The sequence below is a fragment of the Lissotriton vulgaris genome, chromosome 3_1, assembly GCF_964263255.1.
Source record: "Lissotriton vulgaris chromosome 3_1, aLisVul1.2, whole genome shotgun sequence".
NCBI lineage: Eukaryota > Metazoa > Chordata > Amphibia > Caudata > Salamandridae > Lissotriton > Lissotriton vulgaris.
Window position 1 is genome coordinate 757,217,534 of NC_141689.1, and position 20,970 is coordinate 757,238,503.

Below are 20,970 nucleotides of genomic sequence, written 5' to 3' on the forward strand. Positions count from 1 at the left end.
GATGTATTAAAATATCGTTATTTTTATTTTCAATAACGAAATGCTCTGCAAAGTGATTTAAAAGCGCGCAGGTAGCGCAGAGAACCCCGGCTTCTGCCTCAAGGGTGAAAATTCAATAAACAAACAAATACCTCGAGGGTGGAGGCAAGCACCCTTTTGTATCCGGGGAGGGCGGGACCAGCGAGCAGCTAGACCGCCACCTTCCCCAGTCCAAGATGGCGCCAAGAATGGTCTTCGCTGGATTCTCGTGTTCTGATCCTAGAACAATTAACAGAATCTCTTCACACTTCCTGCTCTCGTATTTCTTACATGGAAGTGGACATACTTCAACTCAAACGTTAAGCGGAGGATTTGGAAAATCGAAATCGCAGACACAACCTTCGCCTTTATTGTCTTCCAGAACTTTCGGAGGGGTCTAATCCTACTGCCTTCTTTCAAACTTTTCTCCCGAAGATTCTGGACTTATCCGCCTCATTTACCATCAAAAACCAAAGAGCCCATAGACTGGGCCCCAAAGTGTCTAACAAGCCTCGAGGTGTCATCATGTTGTTTCTGCAATACACTGATCTTCTACAGGTTCTCTCAGCGGCCAAAGCTAAAAAGCAGATTATATGGGAGGGACATCGCCTATATCTGTCAAAAAATTCTAGACATGCGTCCTCAACTACGAGCCCTCAACGCTAGATATGGCTTGCTCCACCCATGTCTCTTCAAGGTCACTTACAAAGACAAAACTACCAGGTTTGAAGATCCAGTTGCTCCACAAGAGTTCCTTCATCATCATGGAGCATATGCAATGGACGCCTCTAAAAATGCTTAGTTGCTTAACTGTTTTTTATAATGGTTTAACTGGTTTTTCATAGTGTTGGTTATGTGGTTATATTCTATGTCTTGTTGGTCTTTCAATGCTGTTCTTGATTATTCCCTTTTGTATGCATATACCCCTTTTTTATCCCATGTTTCCTTCTCATATTTACTACCCTCATTTCTCTTTTGTACAGATGTCATTGTCACCCTTCCTTACCCCATGTGCCCCTTCTGTTTCGTAAATTCCAGAAGTTTCGTAGCGGTTGTTTGGTGCGCTCTCGTTCTCTGCCGTCTTCATCTTTTGACGTCGTCACCCTCATTTTCCGCTCGTTCCTGTAAGTATATTTTTCAGTCGTCTGTATTGGACATGTACTGTCTTCTTGTTCTATATCCTTTTTTCTTATTTCTATACCCTAATGCTCTTTTCTCTTTCTTCTTCTCTTTACCTTCATCTTCTCTTTTCTTTTACCCTATTATTCTCTTCATTATTTTCTTCCTTTAAATTCTTTCTTGGTTGCTCTTGTGAGCTACATTTATTTGTTCATATTCTCTTAGTGACTTAAATTCGGAGTTACAACATGGAATGTTAAAGGTTTAAATAATCCAATTAAAAGGCACCGGATATTGTCTCATTTTGCCAAGCTTAAGACTGATATTGCCCTGATTCAAGAATCCCACCTTTCAGATAATGAAGCCTCTAAGCTTAAAAGATATTGGGTGGGTCATGTATTTAACTCCCCTGCTATGGGCAAGAAAAATGGTGTTGTGATTTTATGCCATAAAAAGTTGAATGTTTCTCTTATTTCTCATGAATTTGATGATAATGGCCGATGGGTGATTGTTAAATTACTTCTAGATAAGATTCCTATTGTTATTTTCAATGTTTAAGCTCCTACTGGTGTTGATAAATCTTTCTGGCCTTCCATCTCTGAAAAACTGTATTCACTTAATGATGATTATCTTATTCTTGGTGGTGATTGTAATCAAGTCATTGATCCTATCCTTGACCGTAATTCTAAAGTTAAATTTTGTACATCCAAAACGCACACTCAATTTACCAATTCAATACATCATAAAGCTCTAGTCGATATTTGGAGACTATGTCATCCCGACCTTAGAGAATACAGTTTCTATTCCCCTTCCCATCATACCCAATCCCGTATAGATTACCCTTTCCTTAGCAAATCACTAGCTCAACACGCCACTTCCTCTGACATTGGGTCCATTTTAATTTCAGACCATGCTCCTGTCCACGTAGATATCGATTTCCTTCCCTTCTCTCCTCATCCTGGTCGATGGTATTTTAATAACTGCCTTCCCCTTGATTCCAATGTTTGTACTAAATTCACTGAATTTGCCACTGAATTTTTTCTGATCAATCATACCCCAGATTCCTCCTTTGTTATGATATGGGATTCTTTTAAGGCAGCTGCTCAAGGTTTTATTATTAATTTTGTCTCACAGAGGAGGAAATCCTTGGAGGCTAAGTCGACTCAGCTCTTTAATAAAGTAAAACTCCTTGAGAACACGTATTATCAAACCAACAGAGAAGTTTCCCTCAAAGAACTTATTGATGCCAAAATGACATTCAATTCATTTACTTCTGATGCATCCTCCAATTACTTGTTAAAATGTAATTCCCGCTATTATTGAGGGCAAAATAAAATGGGGAAATTGCTCGCCAATTATTTGCAGGTAAGGAAGGAAAGAACTAAAATTGATTCTGTTCAAAGTCCTATTGGTGAAGCTTTATTCAAAGATAAAGATATTCTCCATGAGTTTGTCAATTTTTATCAAAGTCTATACACCCCTGAATCCACCCCAAGTTCATCTGATCTCCTGTCTTATTTTCAATCTATTCTTTCCCCTCCTTCTGCTCACATTGATTTTACCTCCTTGGATTTGGACATCTCTCTCAATGAGATTTCTCATGCTGTCTCAGTTTTACGCCTGGGGAAAGGACCTGGCCCCGATGGATTTACCATTGAATTTTACAGTCACTTTGCTTCACTTCTTTTACCAAAATTACTTCTTTTGTTTCAATCTTTTTTAGACAAAGGTTCCTCTCAAGGTTCATTTCAAGAAGCTATGATCTGTTTAATCCCTGAAGATGGCAAGGATCATACTCTCTGCAAAAATTACTGCCCTATTTCTTTGGTTATTAAAGATTATAAAATTTTTGTTAAGATGTTGGTTCTCTGAATGGATCCACTGTTACCTGACTTAATTGACCGGGAACAATCAGTTTTTGTCAAGGGTAGACTCTCTTCTGACAATTCTCGCGTCTTCTTTAATATCCTAAGTAAAGCTTCTTCACTTAACCATCCTTTGGCCACCATATCTCTTGATGCAGAAAAAGCATTCGGTAGGATTAGTTGGGACTTCATGTTTCATGCTTTGCAATGGGCTGGTTTCCCTCCTAAATTCATTACTCTTATTTCTTTGCTTTACGCTGATCCCCGACCCTCTATCTTTGCTAATGCTATGGTGTCCGATTACTTTTCCTTGCATTGAGGTGTTCGGCAAGGCTGCCCACTATCTCCTTTATTATTTGTTTTGCCCTGGAACCTTTTTTGACCAAAATTCGACTGGATGATAATATTTCTGGGTTCCACTTTGGTTTTCAACAAGTTAAGCTCTCTGTTTATGCCGACAATATCCTTTTATATTGTTCTTCCCCTCAATCTTCTCTTCCTTTCTTCCTTCCACAGGTTTCTTCTTTTTCTCAAGTTTCTGGTTACCAACTTAATGTATATAAATGTGAGATTCTCCCCTTAAACAATTTATGTCAAAAACATCTTTTTGAACAATATGGTTTTTCTTGGCAACCCTCTAAGATTAAATATTTAGGAATTTGGTTTGCTCCTCTTTTGTCGGACACTTTGAAAATAAATTTTGATTCTATACCTAAAAAACGTGACTCAGCTATATCCCGCTGGAATCCTCTCTTCCTTTCTTGGTGGGGTTGCCTTGATTTTATTAAAAAATGATGTTGTCTCCGATAGTACTATAAATTATATCTATGATACCTGTCCATATTCCTGGTTATTACTTTAAGAGAATTGACGCTACTCTACAAAAATTTCTATGGAAAGATAAACGTTCTCGCATATCTCTGACATCTCTGAAGAAAGATAAATCCTATGGCGGTCTTCGCTTTCCTGACTTTTCAACTTATCATCCTGCTTTCTCAATGAAACAAGCTGCCCGTTGGATTACCACTGACTTCTCGTTTTACCCCCCTTTATGGCTAAAAATAGAACATTCCTTCTTCTCTCCCTTTGATTTTCAGGAAAATCTTTCCTTCTCTACCAAACTATCCTCTCTTCGCCACCCTGTTATCTCACATTCTCGTACTCTACTTTTACCTTTTTTATCCTCCTCTTATCCATCTCTTCATTCCATTAATCTCCAGCCTATTTGGGATAACAAACATATTCAAATTCGTAATCGCACTATTTATTGGAAATCCTGGCATTCCAAAGGTATAAGGTGGATTTCTCAACTTCTTTCTCACAATCAACCTCTTCCCTTCTCGGACCTTAGGTCCAGGACGTACCCACGGCCCATTCGCCTGCCTCTCCTGCAAGTTCAACTGCTTAAGAACCCTCACCAAATCCACTTCCTCCATACACAGCTCCGACTCTAACCGCCTGAAGTGCATCCTGCTTAACACCCGCTCGGTCCACAGACACGCAACTGAACTCTGGGACCTACTCGACACTGCGTCACCGGACATCGCCTTCCTTACAGAAACATGGATGAACACATCATCAGCACCCGACATCGCCATAGCCATCCCGGGCGCTTACAAGATCATCCGAAAAGACCGCAACAATTAAACAGGAGGAGGCATCGCCATCATCCATAGGAACACCATCAAAATCACAACCAGCTCCGACGATAATCTCGCAACCGCCAAACATCTCCACTTTCAGATCCACACCGACCCTAGGACCACACTTAGAGGCACCCTCATCTACAGGCCTCCAGGTACCCGCACTCAATTCAGCGATGACATCACAGACTTTGTCAGCCCACATGCCCTCGCCTCCGAGAACTACATTCTTTTAGGAGACCTCAACTACCACCTTGAAAACAAACACGACAGCAACACCACCACCCTTCGGACAACCTGGCCAATCTCGGACTCAAACAACTTGTTGACACTCCCACCCATGTAGCCGGACACACGCTCGACCCTATCTTCACCTCCAGCAAGCACATCTCCTTCGATCGCACCACAGCTCTCCACTGGACGGACCACAGCTATGTTCACTTCAGCTACAAAACCTCCCTAACCCACAATCGCCCTCAACCTATTCCTTGGAGAAACTGGAACAAAATCACCTCTGACCAACTCCTCACATCACTCAACCAAAACCTTCCCACCCTCTCATTGGACCCAAACCAAGCGGCCACCAAACTCAAGCAATGGATCACCCACAGTGCTGACGAATTAGCACCCCTGAAAAAGCACCAGATCAATTCAGCCAGCAAAAAGGCTCCCTGGTTCAATGATGACCTTAAAAAATCCAAGAAGCTATGCCGCACCCTGGAGAAAACATGGAGAAAAAACCCAACCACCGACAACATGGCCACCCTCAAGGCAGCCACCCGCAAACACCACCAACTGATTCGATCCGCCAAGAAATCAGCATTCAAGGATCGTCTCGACAACAACAATCACAACAGCAAGGAACTTTTCAACATCGTCAAAGAATTCACCAACCTCACCGCAGCTTCGAACGACATAACTCCCTACCAAGACCTCTGCGATGCGCTATCCTCCTTCTTCTACAACAAAATTGCCGACATCCACAACAGCTTCGAGAATACTCCCAGCGATCAACCCTCCCCACCCCCTCAGATCCTACTCCGCCAACTAACAACCTTAGCGCCTGGAACCCAATCACCACTGAAGACACCATCCGCCTAATGAACTCAATCCACTCTGGCTCGCCAACCGACACCTGCCCCCACCACATCTTCAATAAAGCGGACTCCATCATCGCACCTCATCTCCGTGATGTCATCAACTGCTCGTTCAACTCTGCCACCTTTCCAGAAAGCTGGAAACACGCCGAACTCAGCGCACTTCTGAAGAAACCCACTGCAGACCCCTCTGAACTTAAAAACTACCGACCCATATCCCTCCTTCTATTCCCGGCCAAAGTCATCGAGAAAGCCGACAACAGCCAGCTTGCCGCCTTCCTTGAATCCAACAACTCCCTCGATCCATCTCAATCCGAGTTTCGAGCCAAACACAGCACCGAAACCACCCTCATTGCAGCGACTGATGAGGTTCCGTGACAATCGTAAGTGGTGTTTTCGACTCGCACGAATATGGTCGAGTCTGGTATCTATGAACCGCAAATGACGAGTTTAGTGGGTGTACGCGTTTTCGCTGTGCTAGCCTAAACCGTTCGTTTGTTTCGTGGGTTTCTTCCTCTGAGCCCACGGGTTCCATCTTAGATGCAGCATCCATTTTGTTTCTTGCCCTCAAGTAGCCAGCGAACGGACGCTGTCCACTTCGCGACCCTGGGATTCCCAAACTTCTGCGGAAGACACGTTTCCTTTGAAAGTGTCTTTATGATGAGGGGGATGATACTGTAAGGCAGATGGCCCCGCTCGAGGCTCATCTTGCCGTGCCGGTCTATTGTCTTAGTTTTGCATCCATTAGGCACGTCCCCTTTGATGCCTGCAGCTCCTGTTTCCTGACACCACCTCTTTTACACCCTTTTCGATCTTCTTACTGTTTCTGTCTTCCTCTGCACCTGTTTCTGTTCCCTTTCGATTTGTTTACTGCTGATTGGAATGTACTAATGGTGGGAAGATGGGCTTTTACAGTTGGGAACTACCAAACGTTTCTGTACTTATGTTCCGGGCCCTGAATACATGAAAGCAACCCCTTATGGTCTTTACGATGGGAACCGAGTTGTAAACCTTTGTGTACCATGTTATCCTATGCATGAAAACTGTATAAAAGGAGCGATCCACAGATACAAGTTGAAGCAGACTCCTCGAACCTACATGTCTTATACTTCCTGTGACTTCTGTGTTCCCTGCAGTAAATAAACCTTGAATCTTTGACGCCGAAGGAAGTGTCCCGTGTCTCTGTCATTTGTACGCCGGAACAGGTTACCCACGAAGGTTTCAGGTGTTATCCATGGCACCGCTGGGTCTTAGAAAAACCCGGTCCTTCAGTTGGCGCCCGACACGTGGGGCTGCATCAGTGGTACCGGTCCAAGCCCGACGATCGTGAGGAACTTCGTGTGAAATCTCCGAGGGAAGGTGCACCCCGCTTCATCGATCCTGTTGTCGAAACAAGTGGCCCGACGACTTTTCCCGCGAAGATCCCCGCCTCCTGACGGCTGCGACGGACTGCTGCCCTGACTGTAGACCTGTTAGGGCGCCTGGCGTAGACCTTGGTACAGCGAGACGATTGACGGGCCTTCCTGGTGACGCCATTGATCTTTGAGTTAAGTATTTGTGGGTCGCTCCCAGAGTCCTTTGTTGTGGGTGCTTAATTGTTGCATGGTTCCATTGCATTTGTGGTTCTTAGTACTTTGTTCTTTGTTGTGATATTTGACGTCTGCAGTCGCCAAAAACCGAGGGTTTTTGCTCTTTTGCAGGGACATTGTAAATCCTTTAACCCTTGAAGTTTGTGAAACTCGGTTAGTGTGCACGATGCCTGGCCGTAGTACTTTGTTCAGTTGCTTTAGAAGTTGTGGTGCGGATTACCGACTGGAGGACTCGTGTCCGATACCTCCGGTTGGAACTCCAACTTATGAGCTGTACAGTAAACATGGTTTAGGTCCCATTACGTTCAATGAGTGTTGGGTTCGTTACACGAAGAAGGACGGTGTCCTTAGTTGGCCACCTCATGGTAGTTTCGAGACCCAGATTTTAGACAATCTTGAAGCTAAATTGTTTCAGAGAAAATCAAGGCCGGCCATGTTTGATTCCTTTCGGTTGTGGCGCAAAGAAGCCAAACAGCGAGAAATCAAACAGATTAAACGTAATAAGAGAGAAGGAGTTGTTACCACGGTAAGAAATGCAGAGCAGTTCCAGCGAGATAATGGGGAGGAAAAGGAAAAGGAAGTTTTCGATAGATTGCAGCGTATGAGTATAGATAAGTGTTACCCCGCTTTACCGACAGGTACAGATAAGAAGGAGGAATCAGCAGATGACCCCTTGTTGTCCTATCTCTTGAAGTCACCACCTCCGTACACACAGGGTACCGTAGCTCCTGTGGTTCCCCCTGTCCCTGTTCCTCCACCTGCTCCTGTACCTCAACATGTTCCCGTTCATCAACCTGTTCCTGCTCAATTACCTGCTCCTGTCCGTACTGCTCCCCCGCTTGTACTTCCTCATACTCCTGCTCCCGCTGCTCCTGCTGTTCTGATTACTCCTGCTGTTTCTTCTGTTCCTGACTCTTCTCTTGTTAACCCGTTGTGTTACTCTTCTTCCCCATCTGTTCGACGTCGTACCCCTTCTGTTGCTGCTAACTTCTTCAATTCTCTTGGACCTATTCTTGAGTCCGCTGGTTCGGACGGTCCTCAAAGACGAAGTCAGCTTCCCGGTAGTAGGGAACGTGACTCGCTGTATAATATGGCTATGGGTTGGATGAAATACCCCTTTAGAAATCCTCCACGTGTGGTGCTTGATACGTTTTGCCAGTTCAACATACGGACACAAAGGTTCGTGTTTGAAGAAATGTGCAAGGCTTTACGTGACCTAATATCGGCTGATGCATCTGACGATGTACTGACTGCTCTGACTAATCTTCAGCTCCAGTTTGCGAGCGGAATGCTGGTGGGCACCAATGTTCGACGTGCTGTTGAGCAATTGTTGTCTTTTCGTCCTTCTATGATGCCTCGGGCATTGGTTTTAGAAGACATCGAGGGACCGCTTGCAGCGCCTGGTCAGTATCCCATGCGCGAAGTTCCACCAGTGTGGATGCCGGGTGATGCTATTCAAAATCCTGCAGTCTTGCCGCACTTTCAGAGAGTGTGAATACATCTTCCATGGAAGCGATCAGAAGTTTTGCAGGTGAAGCAATCTTTGCCTGACCCTCGCAAGAATCCTGCAGGGTATTATAAAGAATTATCGCAGCTAGTGGATGCTACGATAATGAATCTCGCCGATATCGATATGTTGTTCCTCAATGTCGTACCACAACCGGTATGGGCAAAGATTCGTCAGACAGACCATGCGGCGGAATTAGGCGGTGATTGGGCTGCACTTCTTGCTGCAGATGCCTTGCAAGTTGGTGGGGCCAAGCCTGAACAGCTAATTACGGATTTGCCCCAGAGAATTATCACTCTAATGAAAACGCTTATGCCAGCTATGAAGGTGAATTGGGATAAATTGTCCGCTTGCAAACAAAAGAAGGATGAGAGTGTCTCTGATTTCTTTACGAGATTTGAGGAGGCATTCATTGATCACAGTGGTCAAGATATGGGTACTGAGGGAGGTCAGCGATTGTTTGTGGACAAGTTTGTCTCGAATTTGTTGCCAGACTTAAGCAACAAATTACGAAATTCAGAAAGTGCATGGGCTGTTTCCACTTCTGCTCAAATATTGGCCACGGCCCAATATTATGAGAATTGAGAGAAAGAAGAAATTGATTGTGCCGATAAGAAAACAAAAGAACTCAAAGCTAAGGTGTTGTTGCAGCAAGCATATCCTCCACGCTCGAATCAGAATGATTCACAACAACGAAATCGATCGCAGTCTCAGTCGTGAGCTGAAAGCTCCTTTGATTTTGACTACTGGTTGTGGTGAAAATCTTCTGGGCCTGGATTTGCTGAAACGTCTGTATGCGACTTTGTATTGTTCTCCTGCGGGAGTAAAGCTTACGTTGGGTGAGAGTGTTATCTCACCTATGTACTTATCCATCGATAAGCTTCCACCGGAATTGAGTTCTCTTCCTGCATCTTTGTGGGCAAAGGGTCCCAATGACGTGGGCCTGTTTGACATCTCCCCTTATGTTGTTCACTTGAAATCTAATGTGCGATTGCCACGTATTCCCCAGTATCGTATCTCTCTTGATGGAGAGCGAGCGCTGTTAGCGATCATCTACGATTTGATTGAGAAAGATGTTATCGAGGAGACCCGGGGAAACGTGTGCAATAGCCCTGTACTGCCCATTTTGAAGCGCACTGATCCATCTAAACCCCCTGTTTATCGTTTTGTTATCGATTTACGGGAGGTGAATAAAATTGTGCTTCCTCAGTTCCCTGTGGTGCCTGACATTACGGCTCTACTGACTCTGATTCCAGCTTCTGCATCTTGGTTCTCAGTAATCGATCTGAAGAATGCTTTCTTCAGCATTCCGATCGCTGAAGAGAGTAGGGGCCTTTTCGGTTTCTCTCTTGGTGGCCGCAGCTTTAGGTTTAAACACGCTCCTCAGGGCTACTGTGAGAGTCCATCTATATACAGCCAAGCCTTGAAGGGCCAACTTGATGCGTTTGTGTTGCCGGCCGGTGCGGCCTTGATCCAATATGTTGACGACTTATTGGTGGCTGCAGATACTCGGGACATTTGCAAACTTGCTACGGTATCGTTGTTGCAGCATCTCTGTGACTTACATCACAAGGTGTCACCTTCTAAACTGCAATATTGTTGTCAAGAAGTAACCTATCTAGGTCACTTATTGTCAAAGGAGGGAAGGAGGTTGACCCCAGAGAGAATTGCTGCAATCGCTCGAATGACTGTGCCAACAACTCAGAGAGATGTGCGTGCCTTTTTAGGTATCACGTCATACTGCAGGCAGTGGATTCCAAATTTTTCATTGCTAGCGAAACCATTGGTGGCCCTTACGTGCAAGGATGTTCCAACTCCTTTACCATGGACGGAAGAATGTCAGAAAAGTTTTTCTGAATTGCGTGATGCGTTGTGTTCGGCTCCTGTTTAGGTACCCTGACTACAGTAAGCCGTTTACACTATACGTTCACGAGAGGGAAGGTTGTGCGTTGAGTGTTTTGACGCAACAATTCGGCGATAAGCAACGTCCATGTGCATATTTTTCCTCGACCTTGGACCCAGTAGCTAGAGCATTGCCGAGTTGTTTGAGAGCAACAGCGGCAGCTGCGGTGTCCATCCGACAATCTGCAGGATTGGTCATGGATAATATGCTTACGGTAATGGTTCCGCATGCAGTTGACACTCTTTTGAATCATACGAAAACTCAACACCTGACGAGTGCAAGGTTGTCTGGTTATGAGTTGACGCTTTTGGCAAGTCACATTCAAATAAAACGTTGCAACGTCCTGAACCCGGCGACTTTGTTGCCAATCAGTATGGAATCAGACGAAGTAGCACCTCACGACTGCTACTTACGGACGGAGGAAGAAACAAAAGGTCGAGTAGACCTGAAAAATACTCCATTGGAAGATCCCGAAGGGACCCTGTATGTGGATGGGTCGTGTTTTAAGTTGCCGAATGGTGATGTGACGACTGCGTATGCTGTGGTGACATTGAGTACTGTTGTGGAGACAGCGAGATTGAATCAGAACTCTGCTCAGGCGGCAGAGCTGATTGCCTTGACTAGAGCGTGCGTGTTGTCGAAAGGGAAACGGGTGAATGTGTTTACTGACAGCCAATACGCATTTGGCGTGGCCCATAGCTTCGGACGTTTGTGGAGAGAGAGAGGTTTCATGACATCGCATGGTACGAAGATTCAGCACGGACAGCTCGTGAATGATCTTTTGGATGCACTTACATTGCCCAAGCAGGTGGCGATTATTAAATGTAGTGCACACCGTAAGGTGACGGATGATGTTGGTCGTGGCAATGCATTTGCTGATGAGATTGCTAAGGAGACTGCCCGGAATCTCAGCACTAAAATGTATGTGACGAGTTCGGTTAGGTGGCCTACAGAGACTAGCATGTGTGAGGACACTATCGAGAGTGTGAAAGTGATTCAGAACGAGGCCACGGAGTCTGAAAAGACGAAGTGGAAAGAGAGTACGGCAAAGCTGGATGCGAATGGCTGTTGGACTGATTTGTCGGAGAATAAGAGATGGATGTTGCCGGATGCGTATGTACTAGCTGTTGTGACGATGGCACACGGCTTGGCACATATTAGTGCGAAAGGTATCTGCAAGTTGTTGTCCCCTGTATCCAAGAATGATGGCATTACTAAGTGTGCTGAGAGATTGGTGAAGAATTGTATGATATGTATGATGTACAATCCTGGTAAGGGAACCCCTACACCTCCTGGCCATTTTGCTCCCCCTTCATGTCCCTTTGAGGTGATTCAGTTAGACTTCATCCATATGGAGCGATGCAACAACCTGAAGTACGTTTTAGTGGTGGTTTGCGTATTTTCCCGATGGATCGAAGCCTACCCTCTCAAAGATAACACTGCTTTGTCCACTGCGAAAATCCTACTGAAGGAATACTTTCCTCGGTATGGAATGCCACGGATTGTATGGTCTGATAACGGAAGTGAGTTTGTGGGGAGTGTGATGAAGAGTGTGTGTAAGGGCCTTGGAATTCCACAGAAATTCCACAGCGCCAATCATCCCCAGTCAGCAGGTTTGGTTGAAGGGTATAATGGCACCCTTAAGTTGAAGTTAGCGAAGATTCAGGCTACGACTGGTCTCTCGTGGCCTGACGCTTTGCCCTTAGCTCTTCTGTCAACAAGGGCGACTGTACACTCCCGAGTACGGCTTAGTCCCTACGAGATTGTGTTCGGTCGCCCTGCAAATGTTTGGGGGGTCCCTAGACCGAGTGTGTATTCTGATCTTGAGTATCCAATGTTGATCGACTATCTGCATGATCTGACTGCTAAACTGAGGTTAATTCACCAACAGGTCTTTGAAGCACTGCCGACGCAGACGGAGGGTCCAGGCCCCCAGCTCCAGCCCGGAGACTGGGTGGTGACACGAAACTTTGCTCGGAAGCGCAACCTTGAGCCTCATTTCACCGGACCTTACCAAGTGCTTCTTGCCACGAGGACTGCTGTTCGTTTGGAAGGACGCAAGAACTGGGTGCATGCCACCCATACTAAAAAGGTACCTATACCTTTGCCAGCAGACTCGTGGGTGAGGAAGGGCATCGCCTCATCTGAAGCGGAAGCTGTGCCGACTTTCGTTCCTTTTAGCGACGCCCAGCTTGTTGGAGAATCCTCAGTGCAGCAGGACGACATTGTTGAACATTTGTCATCGAAAGACTCAAGATCTGAACAATTGCCTGATCGGCAGAACTCTGCCATATCATCGGATCAGTTGTTTGACGAACAGACACGTCCTGGGAGAAGCCGATACTTTCTGCGATCCAATATCAAAGACTAATAAAAGCTTTGCTTTCTCCTTTGACATCCACGTTACCCCATTGACACCACTTAGTCTGAACACTCGTATACTTGTGATTTTTTGTAATATTGTGAGTTTTTTTCCATATATGTGTTTTGTTTCCACAGCTAGGAAATTTTGTATATATTTGTAAATTAAAGATACCTAACATCCGGGTGGACCGTAGGGCCGCGCGGGTACTTCCTTCTGGTTAGTAGGTCTTGACACTAGGTCGGAGACCGTCGGTTCCTGGGAACTCCTGGGGATTGACTACTGCTACACAGAACGAAGTGCGTCAAAAACGTTGCGGACGGTTTTAGAGGATGGCATTCTCTAAGCTGTTGGATTTGGAAAAAGCTCAAGCCCAAAGATTCAAGCTGCAGCAAATTGCTTGTACAAAATGCTTCATGTTTCAGGTGTTCCTTCTGTTCTTAACTGTTTCCTCGTTATTGGTGGGTGGGGTGTATTACATGATACAGTCCTTGTTACCGTCTGCTCACCTACCACTACTTCTGAACCTGAACTTGCCTCCACTGTTTCTCCTCATTCCTTCCACATCCTACCCCAACACGAGCAGGTTAGACGTGCGGAATTTATGAACAATTCCTTCGTTCAGCTCCTTCATCAGCATCAGTTGGTGGTGAACACTACCAATTGTTGGGTGTGTGGGTTAATGCCACATACCACCGATAAGGGAATTCCGTACTTGGTCCTTCCTTATAGTTCCCAGGGTTCAGCTCGAGCATTCCAAACAATGTTTCGAAGCGCACTAGATTCTTACCCCAATCGAGAGCCACGTTCTCCACACTTTGGTCCCGGTCCGTACCACAAGCCTTTGGCAATAGCGATTGCTGATTTAGATAGGGATATCTATGAGCCATCGCTCATCCCAGAGGAAGAGGTGCGAGCCTATAGGGATCTGAGTGAGGCTGAGTATAGTGCGCTCGTAGGCAAAAGACAGCTTAAAAGCTCGTCTCCAATATGGATCGTACCCCACCTTGGTAATTTCTGTCTAAAAGGTCGTGGCCGAAGCCCGAGAGCTCACCTTGGAGAGAGTGATTGCTCTGAGACGTATGTCTTACCAATGCTCTCTTTCCCTGTTCTCCTGACTGCCAAGGGTACGTACTTTGTTTGTTATGACCGTGCATATACATGGTTGCCCCTTGACTTTGCGGGCACATGTTAATTTGCAAACTTGTTGCCACCGACTTTTACAGTCGCCTCCGATTACCACAAGACCAGAGTTGTGAGGGGCGTGATTAGCGAAGAGGACACTGCCGGTCAAGAGGCAGGAGACTTTTTCAAGGGTTTTTTTCCGTTTTGGGGACCTATGGTCAATAGTAGGAACCTGAGACAGTTGACTCGAGTGGTGGAATCGACAGCTAATATCACTGCCAGTGCCCTTGGTAATATCACAGCAGAGCTTCAGGCGGATAGGCTTATGACGTTACAAAACCGTATGGTTTTAGACGTTGTCTTAGCAGATCAAGGTGGAGTATGTAAGGTGATCCATTCGAGCTGTTGTATTTTCATTCCAGACAACGCTCCGACTGTCTATCAAGCCATCTCAAAGTTGCATAAGATCTCTGAGTCCATACACGTGGACGTAGGGGATTGGATGCTACTTGGGTGGTTTTGGGGCCTAATGTCGACTTGGGGTTGGAAAATTCTGATGATCATCGGGCGGTTGTAGCATTCCTGTTCAGGTGTTGCCTTTGTGTGCAGTGTGGTCCTGCCTTATGTGGCCTCTGTGCTATGACGTGTATAAGACAGCCACCTGTTACCAAAGGAACTCTGATGGACAGAATTATGTTACAGCAGCATCTAGATGGTCTGAGGAATATCGATTATGATTCCGACTAGTCAAAAGTCAAAGTCAAAAAGATTTTATTTGTGTTGGTACTCAACCGAGGACCACAAATATACATGAGATAATAAAATAACATTACGTAAGATAAGTACAACAATAATCAATATAAAGCTAACATGGATTTAAAAAATTTGTACAAATTATAACATACAAATTCATTCGGGGGATTTATAGCCATTGTTAAAAATTCTTTTTCCTTTGTTAGCTTACAGGATCTGTAAATCGGTAAAATGTAATAGGCGCGAGCTGCTACCACCTTAGAGTTAGGGCAAATGGACAATAAGTGCTCCACAGTCTGCTCACCTCCTAGACATAACGTGCATAAGTTGGGGTGATCTCCGGGTAGCCATTTTGTTTTATAGGCTTGTACAGGTAAAATCCCTGCTCGATACATAAAAATTACCCTCCTTGCATTGTGGGAGAGACAGTAAGAAATGTATGGCTGTATATGTTTATACTCAATGACTGTTATAAATGGCTTGAATGTTTTTAGCCTATAGCTATGAGCATAGTCCAAGTCATAACTTAACCTTGGGGTAAAGTTTTTAAGAAATAGTTTTAATTGTGAAGTGGACCAAGTCTGTAAAATTTCACTCGAGATTTCAGCCATTTGAAACGCCGCAGACATGTTTTTTATAAAACTTTGATTAACGATATCTGTGCCAAAAGTCTCTTTTTGTAGCATAAACCGGAGAGTTCCTTCCGTAGCGTGTAGTAGCTGGTATGCCCATCTAATTATATTTGCCACGGCCGTGGCAAAGGCACTGGTGATTCCGAATTCCAGCCGAAGGACTTGAACTGGAGTTGCAGTAGGGACCTTCATGATTTTTTTCAGGATTTTTCCTTCTTGACGATCCATGAAGCCCCATTGTTGAATTGGAATACATTCCGTGGCATAAGACAAGACCGCAGGAATTTTAGCTTTGTAAATTTTTAGTAGTGAGGAAAAGTGTCTGCTCCCCGTGGCGTTATAGAATCTCGATAGAGCACCAGCATGTATTTCAGATTTTTTTGTTAACTTATCGATGTGATGTATATTTGTTAGATTCTTGGAGAGAATCCTGCCCAGGTAAATATATTCTTTCTCTTCATCGACCTTTTCCTCACCTAGCTTCCAGATATATTTGGCACTTTTCTTCCTCCCGGAAAAAGCTACGACTTTGGTTTTTCCTATATTCGGGATTAAATAGTTGTCGTTTGAGTATATAGACAGTATATCCAGAGATTTTTGGAGACCAAACGGAGTGAGATCGAAAAGGACTATATCGTCCGCATAGAGCAGCAGGTGCACTCTTTGTTGGTTAATTTTCGGGGGCAGACTTAAGCCCTTTTGCAGTTGTGTTGGCAAATCGCTAAGATATAACGAAAACAACATGGGTGCTAGTAGACAGCCCTGTTTAAGTCCATTTTCGGTGTCTATTGATTTCGTTAATCCTTTCTGGCCTCCCATTTGAACACGGCACCACGTCATTGTGTGGAGACTTATTATCGCCTGTAACAGGTATTCGTTAATTCCCAGGCTCCTCAATTTTTTCCACAGGGTAGGGCGATCCACGCGATCAAATGCAGTTGAATAATCTATGAAGGCCATATAGACCGTTTGTTTTCTTATTGTGACGTATTTGTCCAGAAAAAATTGGATTATTGCAATATTGTCCATGACCGAATGTTTGGGTCTGAAACCTGCCTGAAACATAGGGATCAGTCCCTTCGAAAAGGCCCAATTTTTTAATTGCAATAATACCTCTGCCGCGAAGATTTTTCCGGTCGCGTCCATCAGGGCTATTTGACGGTAGTTGCCTGCTACCATTCTACAACCTTTTTTATGGATGGGGATTATTGTACTCCCTTGCCATGACTTGGGGACCAGTCCAGAGGAAAAGATATGGTTGAAGAGTGGAGTTAGAAGAAGGCTCCATTCCTTGGAGTTTATTTGTAGGGCCTTTATAGGGATTTGGTCAGGACCAAAGGCTCCTGAGCTTCTTGCCCTCCGAATATGAGTTTCAACCATTATAGTAGTAGTTTTCGGGATTATTTTTTCAATAGATTTTTCCTTTACCTTTTCTGGACTGTTTGTCTGTAGTTTGTCCCCGTTTTTCTTGTACAGTTCTGCCAGGTAAATTTCCCACTCTTTCGGAGGAACAGGTACTGCTTGTAATTTCTTTTTTGTCCCAGATATCTTGGCTATTATAGACCAATACGTTCTTTGGTTTGGTTCTTTCGCAGCGTTATGTAATTCTACCCAGATTCGGTCTTCAACAGATTTTCTCTCGCTTATTTTTTCTCTCTTGAGTTGGTTTTTCAATTTATTTATTTCTTTCTTTTTAGTGGGAGAGAAATGTAGGTATTGCGCACGTATTAATTTGTTTAGGGTTTTCTTTGTCAATGAGTTCCCTGTTTTATTGTTGTTTTTTCTTTTTAGGGTTATATCAGTTCTTTGATGTTTCCTTTCAATTATTGCCTCCTTAAGCTCAGTGAGCATGGTCTCGAAGTTTTCAATAGGATCTTCTGAGTATAGATTCCTTAAAAACTGTTGTCGATCGACCAGATTTGTCATTTTACTCAATGAGGTGGGGTTCCAGAAGATTCGTCTCTGATCGCTGCTTACCAAAGTTTCCTTTCTCTCAAGGGTCATCAAGCCTTCTTCATCAGACAGAGCCGAACAATTAGTTACAAGTTGCAAAACAGCATGATCGCTCTCTGAAGTGAAATTTGAACACAGATGGGTCATTGTTTCAAGCTGGTTTTTACCACAAATAATATAGTCTAATATAGATGGTCTCCCGTTTCCTTGTCGTGTATACCCTGCCGGGATGTCGCCTTCCACATTCCCGTTAAGAATTGTTCCGTTTATAGTGAGCAATACAGACAACAACATTTTCCCTCTTTTATTAGATCGAATGTCGTTGGGGAATTGGGGGATTACATGGTCCAGGTTTTCTTCTTCCAGGATTTTTCCCCATTTTTTTATTTCTGTACAAGAAATTTTCCCGTTAAAATCTCCCATGATTATATAGGGTAAAGATGTATGGGTTTCAATTATTTGTATGATAGTTTGCAAGGTCTCGTCATATAAGCTGTCGTGGTTTTTTCCTGGAGGAGCATATACGTTGAAAAACAATGTTGGTGTATTTGTAGTCAGGTTTGAGGCTTTCAGAGACAGTTTCATACATTGCACGTTTTCACTGCTGGTTTCCACTATCTCCTGGGCCCACGAGTAGTCCTCTCTTATTAGAAACGCCAGTCCCCCTTTGGCATGGCCCCGATTCGAGGCTTTCGCATTAATATTGTATACATAGTATCCTTTTTGTAAAAAAGGGTCTATTGCCCAGGTTTCTTGCAGGGACAATATGTCGGGTTGGTTTCTGAGGACTTCCTTCATTTTTTTGTTTGTTCTTCCAGCGATGTTCCACGAAATGATCTTTAGACCTTGGTTAAACGGGATACTTTAGATTGTTAAAACCTTTCTTATAGTTTAGAATCCCTGGTAGCCAGGTCCATGAGTTTTCCATCTTATTTTCTACATATTCTTCCTTTGGTTCCATATGCCACACTTCCCTTTCCCCTTTTTTTACTCGAATTCTTAGTATCTCTTCTCCCTGTTCTGCATTTCTGTTTTGGATACCCTCAAGGTGTCTTAAGGTCTCAGAGGATCTTTGTCCCACTTTCGATTGTAGTGTTGAATAGAGAGTCGTGTTACTATTAAAGGTTAGTTGTTTTTTGTTACCTTTGTACTCCGATTTCTCTATGATGTCATAACCAAATCGGTATATTATCTCTTTTTCTTTCATAATGATACTTGGTATCACTGGAGACCAAAATGAGACTATTGCAATTTTACTTTGACCTCGCATTGGTTGTGATACTAGGTCAATGTCACTGCTAGTCATAAATTGGAGAGGTTTTACGTTCTGTAAGAGATGTAAAATCCTACTTCTGTTAAGGGAGCTATTGTCGGTGGGGAATAGTTCTTCAAATTGAAGTACCTTAGATTGTGTGGCATTCCAGCAGAAATTTTCTTTTTCAGAAGAGAGTTTCACAGTGTTTTCTTCTGTTGTCGTAGTAACTAAGTTTTCTGGGAGATATACGTCCGCCTTTGGGTTCAAGGATTTCTTACTGTCTGTTGTTGTTCTTTTAGTGGATTCTTCTTTGTTTCTACTTTGCGGAGTATTTTTCTCATCATTTTTCACTTGTGGTTCTTTTTGTGGTATTATATGTTGTTGAAATTTTAATTTGCGTGCTTGCTTTTTATGAATCCTTCTCATAGGTCTTTTCTTCCTTTTATTTTTTTCCTTAAACGAAACTTCCTTAGTAGCGTTAGGTGTCTTTTCTCTTACAGATATATCTGATTTGATTTCAATTTTTGATTCCTCACCTACATTTGTAGAATCCTTGTCTGGTCTTTCACTTCCCGTTTTTTTATTGAATATCGGGTATTGTTTTTCTTTTTTTGGGGGATTTTCTCTAAACAGACGTTTCAGAGAGAAAAGAGTGGATTCGTTGAGATTATCTTTCTTTCTCCTATTATCGGTTGATTTGAGATTATCTTCTGATGTCTGAGTAGATGTATGGCAGATGGTTTGCTTGTTTTTATTCGTTAGTTGATTGGTATTCTCTGATTTTCCATCTGTGTTTTTTAAGGACTCCTTTTTTCTTTTCTCTTCAACTAAAAACTTCAGAATGCCGATTTGCACATCCAAAGTTTGATCAGAGTTTTCGAGGATATTTCCTAGGAAGGAAAGAACTGATTCAAGAATTTCTTGTAATGTAAAGAAAGCCTTAGATAAGGGAATAGACGATTTTTCAGGGTTATTGCTTTCTATTAAAAGTGGATCAAAAAAGGAATCTTGTTCGTGCATAGAAAGTTTTTTTGCATCTGCGTTTGTAGACTTAAGCTCTGGGCTGTTTTCTCCGTTTCTTTGGTGGGGTATACATGAGTCTTTTTGTGGTTGTGTTTGAGGGCTCCCATTGTCCTTTGTCATAAAGATTTCAGAGGTTAGACTATTTTGTTCTGTTGTATGGATTAAAGTACTCAAGTCGTCTGATTTGGGTACACCCTCATAGTTTTTGATAGGCGTTGATGATTTCACCACACTAGTATTGGAATTTTCAGATTGTTGGTCTCTCATTGTATGTGTAAACTTGTTATTGTTGGTGAACACAGTATCGCTGACATTATGAGACAGATGGGGGGATGCCGATAAGCAAGATCTATCCTCCATGCTTCCTGGTGTTTTATTTTCGAGAGCGGACATGGTTTTTTCCGGTTTCTTTTTTGCCGATAAAGAAGAGAAATATACACTGATTGCTGGGGTCAGGCTGCTGCGACCAGCTTTGATTCCGTTGTCAGTGGATTTTCTAACGGCTTCCTCAGTTCCCATTCGCTTCATAAAAATAGTCCGCGAACGTAGTTTCTTAAGACCCATTTTTGTTTTCTGAGGAAACAGCCACTAGTATCGCAACTCTGGAGGTAGGGAGACGTAGATGGAGACCGTAGACTTTCTCTGAAATTATAACTCCACGGTGATCTATATTTTGGTGTTTATTTAGGCGTGGATGTTAAAGGGGTGGCCCGTCCCGTCCTCAGACGTCCCCGGACGGCCACAGACGGCCCGCCCTTTGCCCGGGCTTCGCCCGGCGTCCCGCTCGCGTCCCGCGTAGCGTGGAGGGTGTGTCTTAAGTAGGAGCAGGGGGCGGGAAGAGACTCCAGGTGCGCTCAGATCTCCTCGCGCTGCACCCTGGGTCTCGCAGTCCCAGCCCCTGTCGGTAAGCCTCGGTTGTATTAGAAAACAAGCAAATAGCCTTCCTCCTGGCTATCTCAACGCGGCAGACAGCAGGCGATGAGAGGGCAGCAACAAGCACTCCAAGTAGATAGCGCACAAAAGCAGCTACGAGCGGCGCCCGCGAAGCGGGGGCCGCGAGCTGTTAAAGCGCCTTCGACCAATCCAGGAACAGCAGCCAGGTAGCAGAGGCGGAGCAGGGGCGGGA